The following is a 14,654-nucleotide window of genomic DNA, read 5'->3' as shown; positions in this document are numbered from 1 at the left end:
TATGGACTTCTGTGGAAACCCGTTAAATTGCTAGCAGAAGCTGAGGACCCACGCCCAAGGAGCTGCTGCTATTTGAACCTCAAAACAATACATAAGCAAGTATAAATCAAACAAATCCACACATTATGAAATATTTTATTTGATTGACAAACCCAAAAAATGCAAACATCAACACTGTAAATTTATTGGGAAGGTAGGTCCTTTTCAAAATGTGTTATTGTTTCTAAAAAATGAAACAATATACTGAATAAATAGTACCATATCATACATACTTTTTTATTCTTCGTCATGCTCCCTTTTCTGGACCTGTGGACACCACTGCTTCAAATGAAGCCACCAATCAGCCACAGTAGATTGCTGTACTTGCGCTGCTCCCATGAATCAAGCTAACAATATCCTCAGACATGGCTAGAGCCAGTGCATGTACCTCTTCATCTGCACAGGTAAACAGAGCACTTTTTTCTGTCGCTTTCAGGATGGTCCCCTAAGCCGACAACTTCGCAGTGCTACCCATCTACATCTAATTTTCCATTTTGCGATGAGGTCGCCCTGTTCTCCCAAAGTTCTTTCCAATGAATTTCTTCACTACTCTGCTCCCCTCTCCATCTAAAACCTAAATAGCTATTCCCTTATTTCTAGCTATCAACCCTTCATAACAGCTGTATTCCACTCACTGCCTGTTTCTTGGTCAAACAGTACCTATAATTCAGGAACCTCCTTTTTGAACTTGACCTCGGTATTGTTTTTGTCTCTGAATCATGGCTGAAAAGGGTCTCCTAACAAGGCTCTTGCATTTTCCACTGGTTACTATATGGACCTAAACCAACTTAAGCAACACACCTGCCACGTAGGAGGGATAGCAGTAATTCTTTTTTTAAATCTTTTGTTTAAATGTCCTCACAAACAGATAGCATAACATCCCCGCCAACTGTGGAATGCATGTTAACAAGCAGTATGGTACACAACATCCCATACTGTGGATTGGATCACGTTTTCCGTCAGTAACTCAGAAGTCTGCGAACCACCCCTTGAACCCTTCCGCTCTCTCTGTGGCCTGTGCCAGACCCTGACCCAGCTGGTCTCATTCCTCCCCAGGAGCTCTGCTTCATTTCTTCCCTCGCTTCCATCCAGTGGCCCCAGATCTTCTTAAATTTACATGGGTATCCCCTTGCTTGATACATCAAGTTCTCATACAACAGTCATGCCTTCTTCCCACTCCTGCTCATTCTGATTTCAGTAATTCCTATGCCCCTCTCTCCATACCAGGTTTTATGCCTCATTCTATGAAAGATTATGAATCTTTATCTGTGACCATCAATCACAAATTTTTCTTGAAAATTGTATTAATCTACAGATCTCTTAGTCCTAATAAATGTTTTACCTTCTCATTGCTTGACGTTATTTCCTCTCAAAGTCCAAGGGAATCTGCTCCTATTGGTAAGGACAAGAAGAATACTGCTAATCCAACTGAGGAACAGTATATTAAATTCCAAAATGCACAATGATTTGGTCCTCCATCACATCACACAAACTGAAAGGTTTAACTGTCCAATCACAGTCCATCGTATGAGTCACTTGAAACATCAGGAAAGATTCCCATTACCAACATGAAAAAAGGCATCCATCTTAGCTCATCTGTACAATTTGATACAATTGTATAACATCCATTTCCACCGTTCCTCAATGTACTGGGTTGAAAGTTACTTTGCCAGGCTCACTATGGATAAAACAATAGGACATCTATTTCCAAGCTAACGTTTCATGGGAACGAAAGCTGAAAGAAATGTCATGTTAACAAAAATGACTAAAAATTGTTCTACACATTTCATAAAACAGGCCTCACAGTCCTCACATGGGCTAACTAAACTGTATTAGAATGGCACATGTATTTGTATCAACCAAGGCACATATGACATTTAGATCATTAATTCATCATTAAAAATCTTTGTCAGTGTTTATCTTACAGTCGATTTTAAACAAAATAACTTTTCTAATTTATTTCAGTAGACATAATGCAGAATTACATTTTCAACATTTTTGTATAACATTGAAAACATTTTTGTCTAGAAATTCATTATTGTTTTAGTGAAAACTATTAATTTACTTGCAAAGAAATACATGGAATCAAATTAATTAATCATATGTGAAGTTTTAGGGCTATACCACATCACTTACAATCACCACAGTGAATGCACCTTAATATAGGCTTTCAATACACCACTTTACAGTTAACTTGCCAGGACTTCAAATAACAAAATGTAAACTCTATTGCATATAGATGATTACAGTGACATCAAACTAGCAATAACATTTCAGCTATATCAGCATTAGGGACTTTGTCTACAGCTGGTTCTTATCTTTTCTTCAAGAATGCCCCCAAGCTGTGTCACTTGCTGACTTTCACTTTGACTACAAACCCATCACCTGTGGGGTTCATCAGGGCTTGTCTTTTAACCCTTCACTTTCCAACATCTATGTGACTCCTTTGGCCACTCTTATTTCTTCCTATGGTCTTTGCTTTTAATGCTTATGACAACTAATGATCCTGCACCTTTAGGAAGACCTTGATTTTTCACAGAACCGATTTAACGATTGCCTAAGCGCGGATGTCAATTGGATGACTTCCAACTCGCTCAGGCTAAATACCAATCCATCAGAGCTCCTTGTTTCCAGAAATCCTTCAGACTGATCCTCTAGATGGTGGCTGGATGTCCTCGGCATGGCTCCTATCCCTTTTTCTTCTGCTTGGAACCTGGGGTTTAAATATGACAACAAATTTGCTTTTGAGACTCGTGTTAGGAAACTTTCTTCCATGTGATTCTTTATGTTAAAGGTGATCAGAAAAATCCTCCCATTACTCCCCAGCTCCTCTAGGAAAGCTCCGATCTAAACATTGATTATGTAGCCTCTTGCAATGTTTTGTTCCTAGTTCTACCCAAATACCTTCTTTACAAGCTACAACTCATTCAAAATACTGCAGCTCGTCTAAGGCTGAGTGGAAAAGTAAGCATTGCTGGTTATCTTTCTGCCCTTCACTGACTTCCCATATTGCAAACGCTGCCTTTTTAAGTCCCTCTACTTCTGTCATAAGGATTTACACAGCGTGCCCCCTGACAGTTACATGACCGCTCTTGTCTGTTCTTACATTTTTGGATGCACTCTCATGAGCTTCTGAAAACCTACCTTTTCTTTTCATAATTCTGCCGTGATACAGTTCCTTCAGCACCAGGACACTCCTTGTGGGGTATTTGGGTGCTTTGCAAAACTAAATCAAATCAATCTTAATTTTTAGCATTTAATTTCAAATACCTTCACATTCACAAAGTGGTTTAAAATATTTAATTTATAATTATACTTTTTACACATCTATCATTTATTCACAGGCCCCCGAGGTATGACTGACAGACCTCCAGGGGTCCGTGGACACCAGGCTAGGAATCACTGATCTAGAGTACCCATTGTTGGGGGCGTAGCTTGATCAGTAAGTTTGGGGGGGAGGGTTCAGATTTCCCAACAATCACCCTGGCACGCAATGTTGAAATGTATTATACTACAAGCATGGTACACAAGAGGGGCTTAGGGGCAGCGTAAAGGGAGAGCAATGCAGATTGGTAGGGGCTCTAAGGGGCTTATTTACAATCCCCCTGCACCACCGGTGCATCACTTTTTCCATATATAAAAAGATGCACTGGCAACGCAAGTGGCTTGTAAATAAGCCCTGTAGGGGCACTGAGTGAGAGAAAGTACATTATTTTGTGAAATAATCCGCACTTTTCTAAGTATTCCCAAACAGAGTGAGGGAGAGTCTGTGCATTTTTGATTGTTTTTTTGTTTGTGTGTGTAAAATTAATGGTGAAATCTGACAGACATCTCACTATACCTGACTAAAAGCCCCTGTACCCAACAGTTTATCACGAGATAGAGTTGTTAGGGGGGTGTAACACCCCACACTCCATCCCCCCATCCCCCAAAGTTATGCCCTTGCCTATTGTTGGTGATTGTTAGAGATGCAGGACTAGGGAAAGAGAACTGTTATTTTCTCTTCACTTGATGGCCCCATTAAACAGTGATCTCATAGTTGGCTAGCAGATGCCTCATATAACCTTGTCTAATTGTAATCTACTCACGTTAGTTCCCTATGTCTTACTCTTTGGTTGATCCCTTTCAATCCTAAACTATGGGCTTGATTCAGAAAGTAATTTGCGTACATGTGGACTAGTACACTAAGAATACACCAGCAACACACATGTAATTGCTGTTCACAAAAGCTCATTCTGGAATGTACTTTCAGTAGAAGCCTAACCTCTCCATATGGATTCATCTGCCACAAGTGCAGAAAACGTTGGTTACTAAACAGTACTACTGAGGTGTAAATGTGGTGTGGGCAGGAGAGCGACCAAAAATAGGGATTATTGCTTCCAAAATGGATGGGGCAAAGGGCAAATCATGGAGGGGCACACGGAGGGCCATGCAGACCCACTGACATTCCCCATTTCGAACAACAGACATATCCAAAACTACTCAAGAAGTTTTTCAGTTAACCAGGTTCATATTTACACCAACACAGCCTCGCAGTAAGTCAGCAATACACCAGGCAACCCAAAGAAATGATAAAGGAACCACACAGAAACCAATGGGACTAACATTACCAGGATGAAGGAGAAAATCGAATAAAATGTTATTGGAACATGCACAGTTTTGACACACACAATGGACTCAAAAAATAAAATATAAAGAATAATTTCCTAGCTTGGAGAAAACTGAAAACATGTCACAGTAATAGAAATATCTAGATGCTCATTTCAAAATATATAAAATCCTGCCAATGCAAGGGAAACGACGCATTGACAAAACCTTCACTTTACCCCGCACAAGCTGCGCCTCATCAAACCACCAACCACTTCCCTCACATTAGCGTATCCACATAGTAACTTGGAATTAGGAGTAGGACTAGCCGGGACACAGACTGTGGAGCCCCTGACAGTGGAAACTAAAAAAGACTATGGAATATTTACTTCCTGGTTATCAGTGCATCTCCAGGGGACTTTGAATAGAGCCAGTATTTAAGACCATGCTGTTAGTTGTTGCGGTTCTCCAATTCGTACCAGTTCACACCCGCTACCCCATCACTCACTTTAATTGTTTTTTCCCTTCTCAGTTTCCTCATTTTAGGTTATCCGCCAGTTCCTTTACCCTATAGCGTTTTTGGTTATGTTCTATACTTTTGGGTATCAGCCTTCCTCTTACCTCTTCAGTTACAGGCTCTTCTGATGCACAGTCGTTTCCTGGGGCAACTGTCTGGTATCTTGGCCTGTCAGTGGCTCATCATAGCAACTTCTGCTGCCAAAACTAGTATATTTTTGACTAGTTTGCCCTGTCTGTAACTGTAACTGTACCTGCCATCTCCTGCTTGTCTGGTACCCAGATCGATAACATATCATACCTCCAGTATTAAGGTTACCCTTTGCCATCCCCAGCATGTACTGATCTATTTTGCGAGTCCATTGTTCCTCTCTCAGTCGCCACCCGTGTTTTCTCCTGATTTCTACAGGAGTTATTCACCTCGCTACCTGCAAAAGTGTTCAGGAACAGTAGAGGCTCTCGGGATTTCTGCTCAACAGGAACCTAAAAGCGGACCGGCTCCTTCCACAGCAAAGCACAAACTGACCAGAACTCATCTCGATCCAGGGGACTTTAACGTTGTCAGAAAACTCATTAATCTCCTTTCATCAACTAACTCTCCCCTATTCAACTGATCATGAGATTCATCAATGTCAACACCTCCACTGACAGAATACAGAAACTTTGTTCTGGCATTTCCCTATTGTTGCATTATGCACAATTCCACTCTTCCTACCGTAGCATCATCACCACCCGTTAAAGCAAATAGCCTATGAAATATCATGAGCACCTTAAACTCAGTATTACATGCATGACTACATCCCAGCATAACCTGTCAAGTTTAAACTTGCCTTATTGTGTGGGACGGCACTCAACAATACTCTAGAGCAGTGGTTTTCAAACGTTTTAATGCCGCGCCCCTCCCTTTGGGAAAAGAAATCATCACCCACCCCCCCTTAGAAATTTTCACAATTACTCTATTAAGTTGGCAATGTTTAAATATGTCAAGACTTTTTAAACTTTGCTGGTAAGTACTGTTACCTTTTAAAAATTGAATAAATGTGTTTTCTGCTTAAAGCCTGATGCCCCCCTTGGGTTCACTTGAGGCCCTCCCTAAGGTGGGCCACCCCCCAATTTGAAGACCCCTCCTCTAGAGGCATGCTTGTTGTGGGAAAGGCCACTTTAATGAGGCAGGTGCAATTTTAAATGATAACAATAACCTCAGCAAGTAGCCATGCATTCTATACAAACCCAGGCCTCCATTATACAAAGTAGAACCTATCCATCACCTCCCCCTTCACCTAACACCCTCTCTTGTCACTCACACTTCACTGTACCAGACTTCACCAATGAAACTATGCCATGTCAATCAATGCTTGGCTTCCTCTAGCCTTTGAAATTGCCCTCCCTTCCCTCTCCCCCGTGGAAACTCTGAAATGTATTAACCTGCCTAACTTTTGTACAGTAAACTTTCCAAAACAGTCGAAACTACACACCTCACAATATGCACATGCTCAATAGCGACAACCAAACTTCTTAAATACCATCCACAATAAACACAATGCTCAGAAGTGCATCAAAAAATTATCTTCCCCTACAGTACCTCAACTCTGACAAAAGAGGTCCAACAACCAGTATTAGAAAAAAAGTTAACAAATAGCAGGGCAGGAGGGTGGGGAGAAAACTTTCCCTGCTCCTCCCGGGTGTTTGATCTTGCCATCATACTTCTCTTTACTAGACTAAGCACATTTATTTTAGCTTGGGTCGGAGGCCTGTGCCCTCTCTGTAGTTGCTTCAATAAAACCTATTGAACCAAGATTCTGCTTCTGTTTGTCTTTGCATGTATGAGACTCGTGTAACTGAGAGAAAGGGGTATGATCTGTTCCACCACGACTTCCCTGAGGAGTCTGAGTTTCATGCAGTAGACTGCCACAAATCATTTTTACCTCTGGTACTGGTGAGGTGCTGTTAGCTCGCCAGAAGGGTTAGGCTGCCAGCTGTCACACGGTGTGGGATTAGGGTCAGTCCCCCATACTTTGTGGTGCTGCCACCTAAAATCCAGCAGTCTTGTTCTAACAATGGGAATTTTACAGCACTCACAGCAGCCTAAAGATTTCTAGGGATATCAGCATTCTCAAGTGCAATTTCAAAGGAAATAAACTCATACTCATCAGACCTGAGATTCCTACCTTAGTTGAGTTGTACCACAAAACCCGGATTTCCTTGCATTCTAGAATGTATTTAGTTTATTCCTTACTATAATTTTCTAAGGAATAATGGTTCTCCTTTGTGACAAGTGCCAATAGATGATAATAGTTCATTAGTTCCTGTATTCCGGAGTCATTTCCTATCATTAATTCCTCCATGACAACATTTCAAGTGTAATATTAAGGTCCCAATGCATTCAATATTTCGACTGCAATCACATGGTATACCATCTGTGTATGCATGCACAGATAACAGCTTTAATGCTCCAACAAGGAAGAACTTGTTTGGGGAAACAAAATATTGCTGGTCCCAATTGCCACAGGAGCTAAGAAAGAGTCCACAAGCTCATTTTAAATTGTGAGCAGGAATACACAGAACACACAATGTCCTCTAGTCCCTAAATTTGGTTGAACAAACGGCATGTTCTTCATCCTCATCTTTCAACTTCAAAGAAGACAGTGGAAAAACATGGTCAATCCCTTTCTACATTTAAAAATGTTCTCAACTATCCTTGCTTACCAGTACACAGATATTGTTATGTGAAGTTAAAAACAAAAGCACTGCAAGACAGAAAGTCCATGTGAGAATACAAGGAGACTTGATTAGCCTAGCATTGATATGCATTGATAGCTAAAGAGCATTCAGCTTAGAAATGGGGATCTCCTGGCTTGAAATTTTAGGATTCTAGGATGCTAAACTGGTACAGAAGTCAGTTGCTATTAAAGTGATGACACAAAGATCCCAGCATGAAAGGGACCAATATATTCACAAGGCTATATGTAAGATCTTCTGTTATACAGCGTGACATGAGTGTTCTAAATATCAAACGACATCCAGATGAGCTTGTGTGAGTGATGTACAGACAATCTTTGCTCGCATCACCTTAGGAAACAGCTGTGGTATTGGCTAGGCTGCCAATACACAAAAGGTGATGGGAAGATGTTTGCAATAAGTCTAACCTCTGGCAGTCACTTGTGGTAGCATTCTAACTTATCATTCCTTTGCCCACTATGACATCTCAGTTTGGACCCAGCCATATGCAAATCAGTCTTGAACCTGACCCATTAGGAACAGTCCAGCCCGAACTGCCAGACCAGTTCCTCCCTGAACCGGAAGCCAAGCAAATCAAGACCGTTTCCCGCTAATTGGGACGTGTTTGTCTGGTGCAGGTTGGTTCCTTTGGTACAGTGAGCAAGGGCTCCATGTCTGGGCATACCCTGGGCTTTTAGATAAGGTGTCACAATTTAAATTATCAAATAAACACTGGAAATATTTCATTGTTCTAGTACATTTATTTTCAGAAAATGTGCAATTAAAATACAGAGAAAGTACAAAAACACCCACTAACAACACAATTCAGCTTCTCCTAAACCACATAATCTACTTTCATGTAAAGAATTTTGATTTCTTCTGGACATCATTGTAATTTGACAGCTATTATCTTTATAATTCTTTGCCTGACTGAAACACTAATGGCTCTACACACTAAATGGTGCTAAAACAGAGTGATAAATATAGAAACAAAGCTAAATCATTTCTGTTCTCTTGCATTTATCTCCAAGACAACTTTAGGGGGAAAAATATCTTTTTTTGGAAAAGTTTTAGCTCGTTTAAGAAGTTTATATACAGTTGAAAATATACATACTTCAAAATTCTGGAAAAAAAGTACAACATCGGAAACAGTACCAAACTGGACAGAGTAGCCCCCTAGCTAGTGAACTATAGGTTGAAAAGCCCATTATGATCAGTTAAGTATTGAATTTCAGGTGAAACTGAGGGATGGATTTTGAGATGCGTATTGTGTAGTTGTCATTGGTTATCCCAGAGTGTAGGTTCTCCAAGAGTGTCAAACATACACATTAACTCTACACCTGGCAATGTACCTACTGGTTTTAAAAACAGGTTGCAGTGTTAGTGTACTTACTCCTAAGACGTGCTTTCCCTTTATTGTTGAGGTGGTTTTTATACAGAGGAGTTACTGATGCCCAGATGGCTATGGGTCTTCTCTTCCAGGGAGTTGTTTAATACGCTATAGGAGTCAAATCAAGATTTGCAGTGCCCTCGCTTTCGTGGGAAATGTGTGTGCTCAATGCTGACTGCCTGCCTTCGTAGGTAGCAGTACTCGTGTACCTGGTCTCATATGTCAGTTGTTTAATCATCAGGTTCTACTAGGATAAGATCCTACAGACCATTATTTCTGACTTAATGTAATGCATTATATTTAAATAAAGCTTAAAGGCAGAAGGTACCATATGCAAAGACCAGTAACATAATAGAACGCAAGTAATGATAACATAAGATAATATACGATAACATGACATAACAAAACTAACCATTACCTGAGCTAACATAACATAACATGACATAGGATTATTCCTCCACTGGGCACTTGTTTGGGTTGTGAATGTCGCTGATCAGGAAGAGTAGAGGGTGATGGATGCAGGAAGGGCAGAAGTAGAATTATGAAAACATATCTCATCAAACATGTAATTTATCACATAGGGAAAAAATGGAGTAGTGCAAGCAGGTTTTATTAAGCCTTGATGAAATTAAATGTGTTAAGTAATCAATTTCTACAGCTTCCTCTCTCGCCAAACTCCCCATTTATTCTCATAATGTCATTGTCGTGAGCTGGGGCGTCAAGCGACACTGCGGGCGCGGGCTGCAGAAGCTGCTATGGGGAAACCAAGGATGCATCAGTCAAACAGGATCACAGCAGGCAGCTCCAAAATCTTGTTTCGTGCCACCTAAATTATGAGACACTGACCCATCAAAGCAGGCTCTGTTTACAAACAGGAGCAAAATACAAAGTGACAGTCTGCCTTCCCCCCTGTAAGAAAGACTGGCAAAGTAGGTGCGGTGGAGGGAGGACGTAACACAGGAGCAAGCCAGCAAATCCGTGGAGAGCGCTGAGCCATCGTCCTGCCGCGGCCCTATGAAATTAAAGACGAGCTGAGCCATTCCAAGATTTAACCTGTAAATCATGCAACAAGCGTCGTGGAAAATACGATTGAAAACTCTATAAATTAGAAAAAAGACTTCTATCTTCAACACTTGAGTTTCATTGTAAAGTATTTTATGGCAGTGCCTTGCATGACATTTATTGAAAATAATCGTTTCTCAAAGTAACCTTAGAAAATCAGCTACTGCTTCTGCGCCCCGATGACGTTGCCAGTGCATTGTAAATGTGGTCACTATTCTTCTTGTATGTAACACTGGAGTGACGTTTTTGTACAGGGCACAATGTGAAATGAATGACATCATGGTGACTTTGATAACGCGTCCAGCCCTTATAATTTACCTGTATCTGGACACATTGGAGGTCGGTGGATCTTTTAACCGAGTCGGGCACTCCTCATCCTAGAATAGTCAGGTCACTCGGATCAATAATCAATAACTATTGTAATCGATATTTAATATTCAATTAAATTGATCAATATATCACATCAGAAATCAATAACAGTTTAAAATTCGGCGCACCATGACCTTTCAGTCATGAATAACCACACCAGTTTATTAAAAGTTAGTGAATTTATTTCCCTATATTAACAAAGCTAGCACGATGTATATAAGTCTCAAAACCAAATGATATATGAATATGAACATTGCAAGCTGTCCATAGCGGCGGAAGAAACGCAATCTACGCAAAATCTGAATAATAGTACACTCAGTTATCGCAATACAAATCACTAATATAACTAACTGTATTTGACTAATTTCATACATTGGTCAGCATAACAAGATTTCAAATCAACATGGTACATCGAATGAATCCCTCGACTAACCTCTAATTAGCATTGGCATGTGGGACTTCATGCAAAACGAATTTAGTCAACACAAATTTGGAAAACTTCTAGCTAGGACCCTATCAAAATAGCAGTTGGTACCTAAAAGGAAAAACACAATGCATAATACATTTGTCCTTTCATATTTACCAAATACAATCAGCATTCAAGAAAAGTCTTCGTCCTTCAGGTACCGGTTGATCAGCATGGGGCAAGTTTCAAGGGGGGCAAAGTTAAGGGCAAGCTTCCTTGCAGCGGCAAGGAGAATGGGGCAAAGTTACTGCATGGGCAAGACGGGGCAAATCAAAGTTAAAGTCTCTAGGGTGAGAATTCTTAAAGTCTCTTTCTCTAAGATAGAGAAAAGGGCATCAGGGTGTCGTCCAAAATGGAGTCTGGCATCTGGCTTCAAACTGGCATCGAGGAAAATGGCTGACTTCTCTTTGTCCAGTGGGTTTAAGTAAGAAACATTCCAAATTCTGCAGGGTCTTCCATTGGAGGGTTCATAGGTTGGCTTCAAATTGTCCAATTAAAATTGTCTTTTACTAGCGCTCATTTATGCATACACTGTCCTTGGAGCCTTGGAACACAAGTTGTAACATGGGTTGCCAATTATTTTACTATCTGTACCTTCATTGTCCGCACCGCACCTTGTATCAAATGGGATGAAACCGGCCTAGTACGAAACCTTGGAGATAAGTGTATCAGTCAGCTCTACTGAAAAAAATACAACTTCAAGCAAGAATATAAGTTTCATTAGTTCAAGGAAAAACCACGCAGTTAGAATTTGAGACCAGGCAACTAGGCCAAAGCCTGTACTAAATTTAAGCTAAGCAAAAAAGTTTTCAAACAAGAAATCATGGCATACATTTGCAATTATGACGGATTACTACATTTTCAATACTTCATGATTAATAAAGCTCGTTTACAATGATGGCGAACTACCCCGAGGGCACAATTTCCCTCGTACATTATTTTCTTTACTAAAATCACACTTCATTATATGTTTTGATTACACGATATGTATGAATATATGTCGGACCTTCTTTTTCTGCGTCATCAATCCCTCCTCTGATGACTAATTATGTCATCACATCAAATCTACCCACAAATTTTATTCCATTAAAATTCTGTATAGTAATTTGGCACTTCAGTCAATTCCCTTTTTCTTTTAGTCCCTTTTGATTTTTCTCTATCTATTTCCACCATTTTGTTCTCTATTTTCTCTTCTCTTTTTCTTTTGTTCCTTGCTTTTAACATTTTGAAAGCTTTCCATGTTCCCCAAGAACCTAATAGACAAATTAACATTATTAATATTCCCTTTACTATTTTTAGTAACAATCCGTTCCAAACATTGCTGAGCCAATTTCCCACAGAAGCAAATCCTTTTCCAACTTTCTCCCAAACTCCTGGTTCTTTCAATTCCTTTAAATCTACACTTTCTTTAGTTAAATTTGTAAGCATCCTTCTAATTTTTCCACTGCTGTCTGGTATATATGTACAACAGTGACGTTTACCAAGCATTTTGCAAACGCCGCCATCCTTTGCTAAAAGAATGTCTAAGGCAAGCCGATTTTGAAGAGTCATAGCTCTTTCTGCAGCAAGTTCAGCATCCATCAGGATTATAGCTCCTGAAAACTTTGTCAGCATGTTATCCACAATAGTAGACAACTTTCGTATTTTGATTGAATTCAATATGACTTCTACTGAAGGAATCAATGCTCCAAATATATCTCCTACCACACCAGAAGCTGTCTCCCTTTTCTGAACATGATGTGATTCAGACAGCCTTGGAAATTTCTTTAAGTCGTCAAGTTGGTAAATCTTTGGGAACACTATTCCCAAATAACACCTCCCATACCATCCTTTAGGAAGACGATAATAGGCGTTGAGTCCACAAATATAATATATTCCAGGAATAACTGGGTCTTGTCCATTCAGCATGAACGTCCACTTAGGTTTAAATGCATACGTATGTTTGCATTCACTCGTTCCCACAAAAACTGTGTCATAATATGATTCAGCTCTATATATACAAAATTTCCCTATGTGCAATGTATCTAAAGCTATTTTTCCTTGTGTCTTTATTGCGGCAAAAGCATAATTATCTACAGATGTTCTTTTGTGTAATTCCTTTTCTAATTCCTCCTTCATTTCTTTCCTCCTATCATCAGTGCGGTCTAAGAAATTTATTTCTACTGGTGAAAGCAAGCATGTAAGGTTCTCTCTATGTGCATGAGCTATGTGAAAAGGTGACATTGGCTCGAAGAATTCCCTCATTAATTTGGCATAATAATCTCTAGCTATTTTACTTAGGTGCCCTATTATGGGGACATATGCAAAAGTAACATCATAATTAGTGTAAAAATAATGAATGTACGTTTGACCATAAAATCTGGAAGCTATTATACTACATGTAATTCCATACGTAAGAGGCATGCTGTGATACGTTACCCCTTCCACTACTGAGGTAGGTATTTGTGTACACACATAACAATCTTTCGCATCCATGGTCTCAACATACTCACTCAGTAAGCGATAGAAAATGTTAGATGAAAGTTCCTTCTTATCATGCAAGTGTCTCTCGTCTTGCTCGAGTCTCTTCAGAGCTGTTAGTTCAGTAACGATAATAGGTTTAGAAGTAGAAGCATCATTCGTCTCACTCTCATTTTTACCATGCATTCCAAGAACTATTGCTACAATGATTAGTACGCATGCAGTTATTAGACCTATACACATGTATTTACAACACTTCATTTTACGCCCCTGTGTAGTGAAGCTAGTCATGATCTGTATAGAATCAGAAAGTTGAAGACACTTTATCAAAGTGGATTTGCAGGTATTTACAAAGCTGAACGAGTTCAATGTTCACACAGTTTTCTTTAGCAGCTTTGGTCTCTTATCGGTTAGCAGCGTTGTCTCAAAATCGGTTTCAAAGTCAATCAAGTTAGCAATGTCTTAGCCGGTTGAAAAGTCAATCAAGTGATCAATGTCTTCATAAAGTTTTTATTTCCAAAATTAAGTTCTGCCTCTTCGTTCTCAAGACTGAGGGATACGAATTTGTCTGACCAATCGTTATTGGCTACGTATGCCCACTCCGGACCGGAATACCTCCTGCTCGGTATCCTTTTTCTTTTCAATTTCGCATCTCTCTTTGATTCTTTCTCACTGGTACTTTCCTCTTTGGCCAAGTCCTTTTCTTCACTTGGTGTTGGTATTATGACAGACACCTCCTTTCTTTTCTCTTTCACTCTTGGCCCTTCAATGTCGTTCAACGTTTCTCTAGTTCTTAATTTTACAGGCGATATGCTTGGTCTCCTTTTCGCACTGGGTCCACTTGATGGACCTGCAATCTCTTCTGAAGGAGTTTGAGCAGTTTCGTTCTGTTCTGCCTTGTCCCCTCCTTCTGGGGAGTCAATCAGGTTTTCCTTTTCTTTTCCTGTATCGTCTGCTTCTGGGAAAGCCCTCCTCTGATCAGGCTCTCCTGCTTCTTCACCTGTTTCGAGCCCTTTGTCACCATTACTTTCTTCAGGCTCTTTGTCA

The sequence above is a fragment of the Pleurodeles waltl genome, chromosome 3_2 (assembly GCF_031143425.1).
Source record: "Pleurodeles waltl isolate 20211129_DDA chromosome 3_2, aPleWal1.hap1.20221129, whole genome shotgun sequence".
NCBI classification, from domain to species: domain Eukaryota; kingdom Metazoa; phylum Chordata; class Amphibia; order Caudata; family Salamandridae; genus Pleurodeles; species Pleurodeles waltl.
The sequence above is the reverse complement of the archived record's forward strand: the minus strand, read 5'-3'. Positions refer to the sequence as shown.